Raw genomic sequence first — 7,518 nt, forward strand, 5'->3', positions numbered from 1 at the left:
TTTATTATTATACTGGTACATGTGCACAACGTGCAGGTTTGTTACATATGTATACTTGTGCCATGTTGGTGTGCTGCACCCATCAACTCGTCGGCAGCCATCAACTCGTCATGTACATCAGGTATAACTCCCAATGCCATCCCTCCCCCCTCCCCATAATAGGGCCCAGTGTGTGATGTTCCCCTTCCCGAGTCCAAGTGATCTCATTGTTCAGTTCCCACCTATGAGTGAGAACATGCGGTGTCTGGTTTTCTGTTCTTGCAATAGTTTGCTGAGAATGATGGTTTCCAGCTGCATCCATGTCCCTACAAAGGACACAAACTCATCCTTTTTTATGGCTGCATAGTATTCCATGGTGTATATGTGCCACATTTTCTTAATCCAGTCTGTCACTGATGGACATTTGGGTTGATTCCAAGTCTTTGCTATTGTGAATAGTGCCACAATGAACATACGTGTGCATGTGTCTTTAGAGCAGCATGATTTATAATCCTTTGGGTATATACCCAGTAATGGGATGGCTGGGTCATATGGTACTTCTAGTTCTAGATCCTTGAGGAATCGCCATACTGTTTTCCCTAGTGGTTGAACTAGTTTACGATCTTTGTGGGACCTTTTCAAGGTGACTCAAGTCTAGCTCTCCTCAGGGCTGTCTTTCCACTTGGCCCCAGGGAAAACCATGCATCCTTGCCCAACAGATGGTGTAAGCATGGGCTGCTCACTCTGTAGACCTCTGTCTCAGCACTGTCATCATGGGAAGCTCCCCACCCTCGTGCCTTCAGAGTTCTTTAGGCAAGAGTTAGCCTCAGTTTTTAACTTCCCACGTATCTCCTAACTCCAGGGGACTTCAATCAGGATCTCCTAAGAACTCCCTCATGGTGTCCCACTCTGGGCTCACAGGGGCAGCAGTGTCCAGGTCCTTCATCTAAGTAACCATCCAGCTGGAGAGGAAGACACTGTTTATTGATCCTTCTTGCAAGGTTGGCTCACACTCTGGTTCTTGGGAAGCCCTCACACTTGGCTTTAGTAGGGAGCACCCCAGACCCTCCTAATCTGGCTGACAGTTCTGCATCTCAACGACTTGAATTATTCTTTAGAATTTCTAGTTTTCTCACCTGTAGGTGGGTCATAGGGTAGGCAGAAAGCTCTGGTTCTGCTTTCACTAGTATGTCACCCAGTTAACAGCCACTTGCTGTTATTTCTAGGAGAGAGCAATATTCAAGGTGACAAAGAAGCCAGAAGGAAGAAGAGAATCATATCTGTCCCATCTCTGTGGAGACTGTCAGGAACCACTGGGATGACTATGGATGGTGTATCAGTCTGTGAGAGCTCCCATCGCAAAATGTCACAGACTGGGCAGCTGAAGCAAAGAAATTCATTTCCTCACAGTTCTGGACCCTAGAAGTCTAAGACGAAGGTGTCAGCTGGGTTGGTTTCTGCTGAGGTGCCTCTCCTCGGCCTGCACATGGTCACCATCTCACCTTGTCCTCATGTGGCCTCTCCTCTGTGTGACTGCATCCCTGCTGTTTTCTTGTGTGTCCAAATTTCCTCTGGATACCAGTCAGACTGGATTAGGGCACACTCTTAACAAATCTTCTTTTCTTTCTTTTATTATTATTATTTTTTTAATTTGAGACAGTCTCACTCTGTTGCCCAGGCTGGAGGGCAATGGTGTGATCTTGGCTCACTGCAACCTCCATCTCCTGGGTTCAAGTGATTCTCCTGCCTCAGCCTCATTAGTAGCTGGGACTACAGGCTCATGCCACCACGCCTGGCTAATATATATTTTGCATTTTTAGTAGAGATGGCATTTCATCATGTTGGCCAGGCTGGTCTCAAACTCCTGACGTCAAGTGAGTGATCCGCCCGCCTCGGTCTCCCAAAATGCAGGGATTACAGGTGAGCCACTGTGCCCATCCAAATATTCTTCATTTTAATTTAATCACATCTATGAATACTTTACCTCTCAATACAGTCATATTCTGAGGTGCTGGGGCTTACAGCTTCAACTATGGATTTTGAGGGGACACAGTTTAGCTCATAACAAAAGGAGAAGGCTGAGGCTGAGTTTAGCTGGCCTGTCTAGGTAGATGCAGTCTGGAGGGTGCCTGCTGTCTCCCGTGTCCACTTAGCCACAGAGCTGGGTACATCAACAGCACAATGTAGGCATCGGGGTACCAAGAGTCTTGCATTTCCATGGCTGGGGGTTAATGAGATACTGAAATTCAGGCACTGGTGGTAATTCAGTTCATCACAAATCCCAGTTTGGTGAGACTTACAGACATTTGGGGTATATACTAATCCAGTTTTCCAAAGAGCAAATCAATCCTTTGGAGTTACAAAGTAACTGTCTCTGTCTTTACAACATGGAATAAAACTAACATTTCTTTCTTTAAGCAATAAGAACAAGGAATGAACAAATCTCCTATGCTAAACCCTTTAATACCAGATTAGAAACAACTAGCTTACTTTTATGTCTACCCTAGTCAAATCAGGCAGAAAATTGAGCAATTACATGTCTGTTTGCTTAAATTATGTAAACAATTTCTTAATAGGCTACTTTGTTTTGTTTCTGTAGACCAACACCCATCTGACTTAAGTGGGATATTTATTTAGCTACATAACACTTTGATTAAGCTATTTTGATGAGCAATATTGGCGCAGCTCTTTTGCTGTGAAGACATTTTGACCACACTTAGTAAGAAAAGAGAAGAGAAAACCCTACTAAACTTACAGCTTAAAAAGATTAAAATGTTTTATGTAAAATAGACATCCTCACCTTTAGTCCCACTTCATCCCCACCTTGTTTACAATGAAATTTTTCCTTTTTTATAGACAGGAAATTTTAATACGTTTGAATATAAAAACTTAGGGGCAAGAATGCAAATGAAAAACACAGACCCAAGAAAATAAAATTTCAAAGGAATAGCACAGTTTAACACTCATCCTTTTTTTTTTTTTTTTTTTTTTTGAGGCCAAGTCTCACTGTTGCCCAGACTGGAGTATAGTGGCGCAATCTCTGCTCACTGCAACCTCCGCCTCCCAGGTTCAAATGATTCTTGTGCCTCAGTCTCCCAAGTAGGCTGGGACTACAAGCATGAGTCATTATGCCCTGCTAATTTTTGGATTTTTAGTAGAGATGTGGTTGGCCAGGCTGGTCTCGAACTCCTGGCCTCAAGTAATCTGCCTGCCTCGGTCTCCCAAAGTGTTAGGATTACAGGCGTGAGCTACTGCGCCCGGCCTAATGCTCATTCTTATACTACCCTCAGTGCAAATTTTGGCAGACTTATCTGGCTGATTTTGTGGAATATTGCTGGATAGTATGGTTCCCTTGTCCCAACACTTGAAACTAGAGATAATTTGGGACAAGTACTCTTATAAGAAATTTATATTAATAAGTATGCCAGAAAATAAAACATAATGCTACCCAAATATAATCCAAGTCTCCCTGTTTCTTTTCAGCTGCAAACGCCTCTGGATTGTCTGTGTCCACTTCTCTCTATAAACCTATTGGTGCCTCTTTTGATGCCACCTAGTCTCCAGATGTGTCCTGTTACTCTATTACAGTGTCACCTACTGAGAGTCAGTCATTGTGCTCAGTATAACTTTTTGCTTTTTTTCTTGCTTGTTTTTCCCCAGGTCAGTGTGAAGTGAACTTATTTCTATTTTCTTGAAGGTTCACAACTTTTTCTCTTTTCTTCATCTTTTTTTTTTTTCCTGTATGGGCCAAAGAAAGCTTTCCCATTTCCACTGATTTTCTTTTTCTTCTCAAATGCCTCTCTGAAAACTCAAGTCCACCAATGACAATAGTCTATTTTATTAATTTTGTATTACTTTCCAGTGAAGTTAATTTACATAACTGTAGTGTAAAATACAGATTTAATCAAGAGGCAAAATAGGAGGGATGGTGAACAAATTATGATGTCAGATAAACAACTACTGCCAGTGGTTGTTTCCATTTATTTTTAAGAGACCAGCATTTGATTACCCAGAACACAAGCAGGCATGCACTTGGCAGTGTTTTCCCTACCCGGCTATTGTGGTGCCTTGTAAGGGTGCAGCCATGGCCAGTCACCTTGGTTCCTTCTCTTGGAGCCTGCTACTGCTTCTTCTCAAGGTGGTTCTGCCTGATCCAGGACGCTGGCTTAATCATTAAAATGGAAGGTATGGCTGTTCACTAAAGATTTATCTCTATCAAACTTGAATGAACTGGAATGAAATATTCTTTATTACTAAATTCTAGATTGTGGTCTTTGTCTCCTCAACAGTTTCTTGATTTTTATTTTTTAAGAGACAGGGTCTTGCTCTGTCATCTAGGCTGAAGTGTAGTGGTGCTATCATGGCTCACTGTAATGAACTCCTGGGCTCAAGTGATCCACCTGCCTCAGCCTCCCAAGTTATTTGGACTACAGGCACATGCTGCTATGTCTGGTTAATTTGATTTTTCTTTCTTTTTTTTTTACAGGAGAAAAAATGAAGAGAAGCTACTCTTTCCTTTTTGGCAAGCAAGCAACCTTTCCTTAAATTATTGGGTCACCATAGAGATTTCCAAATTTTGTTACTTTTGTTTCATCAGCTGTTTTTTTTTTTTTTTCCTTCTAGTTATAAATGATTTCAGCAATTACCTTAGCTCTTCTCAATAAACTTTCATTTACATACCTTCTCATTATTTTACTGTTGCTTTATAATGCCTCTGGCCTTTGCTAAGTATGGTACTTCGACAACAAGATATTTTTTGGTTTTGTATTCAACAGTTTCTTTTGCAGTTCTTGTATTTTCTGACTGATTATACTTTTAGGTGGTGCTATGGTGTGAATGTGTCCCCTAAAGTTTTGTGTTGGAAACTTCATCCCCAGTGCAACAGTTTTGAGAGGTGTTTGGATAACGGGGACCTTTGAGAGGTGTTTGGATCATGAGGGACAATGCCCTCATGTATGAATTAACAGCATTATCCCAGAAGCGTGTTAGTTATGGCAGAAGTAGATTTCTGATAAATGAATCAGTCTGACCTTCCTTCTCTCCCTGCTCTCTCACACTCTCTTGCCCTTCCACCTTCTGCCTTGAGATGACACAACATGAAAGCCCTCACCAGATGTCAGCACCATAATCTTGGACTTTCCCGCCTCCAGAACTGTGAGAAATCAATTTCTTTATAAATTACTCAGTCTGTGGGATTCTGTGATAGCAACATAAAATGGACCAAGACAGGTGGCCTATACGTTGAATAATTGATTTTTAAATTTTGTGTTATGTAAACTTCCACTCTGATATATATGTGCAAAATTTAAGTACATTGTCAAAACAGAAAAGTAACCTTTTCTATCTTAAATGATTAATATCCATATAATACTCAAGTGCTATAAATCTCTCTTTAAAAGTTCTTCTAGGCCGGGCGCGGTGGCTCAAGCCTGTAATCTCAGCACTTTGGGAGGCCGAGACGGGCGGATCACGAGGTCAGGAGATCGAGACCATCCTGGCTAACATGGGGAAACCCCGTCTCTACTAAAAAATACAAAAAACTAGCCGGGTGAGGTGGCGGGCGCCTGTAATCCGAGCTACTCGGGAGGCTGAGGCAGGAGAATAGCATAAACCCGGGAGGCGGAGCTTGCAGTGAGCTGAGATCCGGCCACTGCACTCCAGCCTGGGCGACAGAGCGAGACTCCGTCTCAAAAAAAAAAAATAAATAAATAAAAGTTCTTCTATATTCTCTTTCTAATTTTGAATTAAGGGCTGAAAATTAATTCAACAGGCTAACTTTTCTTAATATATCAAGTGAGTAAGCATGTTTACATGTGTTCGTTTTCTTATGGCCTGCAGGAGTTGGTAGGAAATAAAAGGTCCAAAATAGATTTTGGTGGACATATTAGTAGAAGCAGGTTATGTGAGATATAACAAAGTGAAAGAACCTCCTCGTAATTGGAAGCTTTTGGGTACTGATGGACTGATCAAAACAGGTGAGGCTGGCAGGAAGCCTGTGGTGTTTCTAGATTTGTGGCAGTGTAGGAAGCTAGAATTTGGCTGATGGGTAGGAGAGTTACTGGGAAATGAGCTAAGCTTGCTGTCAGGAATTATTAAGTGAAGGGGTTTACAGAACAGTAACTCGGAGCTGGATTCTCTTAAAGAAGTCTGCGCCCAGTACCAAAGGAACTAAAGGAAAGGGTGGGGATAAGGGAATGGGGCCACGACCTGGGTGGAACATGGTCTCTCCTCCTCTAGGATGATTTGGAAGGCTGTGGAGCAACCTGAAGTCCCCAGACACACATGGGAAGAGAGGTGTGTGGAAAGCATTGAAGGGAAACATTGCTACTTTATAATTTTATCTGGTTACAAACATTTAAACGGTTTAAATTTACAAGTATTTATACAGTTTTCTGCTGTTATGTGTTTGTGTTTACAGTAACTATTTAAAATCTACCAGAACACCAATTAACAATTTATTCCACTCTATGGTTTCTTTCGAATCTAATTGCTCTGTCCCTATAAAGTGTCAAAATTATAGATAAATACAGTGTTTTCTCACAGACACATCTATTTGGAGCCTTCTTATGGATAGCGTTGAGTGCCAAGGTTACCATGAGTGTGCAAACATGAGTTGACCAAGAAAAGTGATTTTCATCTTGTTTTCCCAAAGGAATATTCAAAATGCATAGGGTAATATACAGTAATTTCTATTTAATTAAAAGTAAAAAGCATCCTGTGTAAGAAATTTGACTAAAATGAAATTCTAATACTTCTGGAGCTAAACTAGAGGCAATTTATTTAAAAACATCTGAAAATGTTGACAGTGCTACATTTGGGTTCTAAGAGCAATCATTTTCACTCACATGTGGACACAGCATAACAGGTAAATGGAAATATGAATCAAGAAAAATAAATTAATTTTATCTTAGCCATGTACACAATTTAGAGTCTGCATCAACTAGATAGTTTCCTCATAACTTTGTGTGTATAGTCGAACACCTGGAGAAAAATAGCTCTTTGATACTTTGGAGCATCACTTTTGAGTAACGTTCAGATAGCTGAGTCAGAATGTTTTCTCATCAATCCAAAAGCTATTGTTCACTGTTGACTAATTAGTTCTAGTTCTTGGCTAACTGGGGATCAACATCCACTCCCTTTATGGTTTCAAAGGAAATAGGGAACAACATTTCCTTTAATTATCAACAGTATCTTAGGCTTAATCACAGAACTACTTGATGTGATATGGGACAAATCCCTAAAGTAAAACACAACATTTATTGGACTAGTAAAGAAGAAAATGTTGGTATTAACATGTATTCATGAAAATGTGTTTCCGTGCTGCCAAGAGATGGACAAAGCATACTGGGAAAAACTTATTTTCTATTACTAACTTCAGATTTATTTTTCAAACTATGAGCTTGTCTTTCATCACCTAACCAGCTCCACCTTCTAAGTGAAGTATTTGATCATGCCCCTCCAGAGATGTCACTCTTCTCAACTACTGAGCATTCATTGCCTCTACACATTCATACTTCCTTATGATATTTACTTTTTCCT

The sequence above is a fragment of the Piliocolobus tephrosceles genome, unplaced genomic scaffold (genome assembly GCF_002776525.5).
Source record: "Piliocolobus tephrosceles isolate RC106 unplaced genomic scaffold, ASM277652v3 unscaffolded_35234, whole genome shotgun sequence".
NCBI classification, from domain to species: Eukaryota; Metazoa; Chordata; class Mammalia; order Primates; family Cercopithecidae; genus Piliocolobus; species Piliocolobus tephrosceles.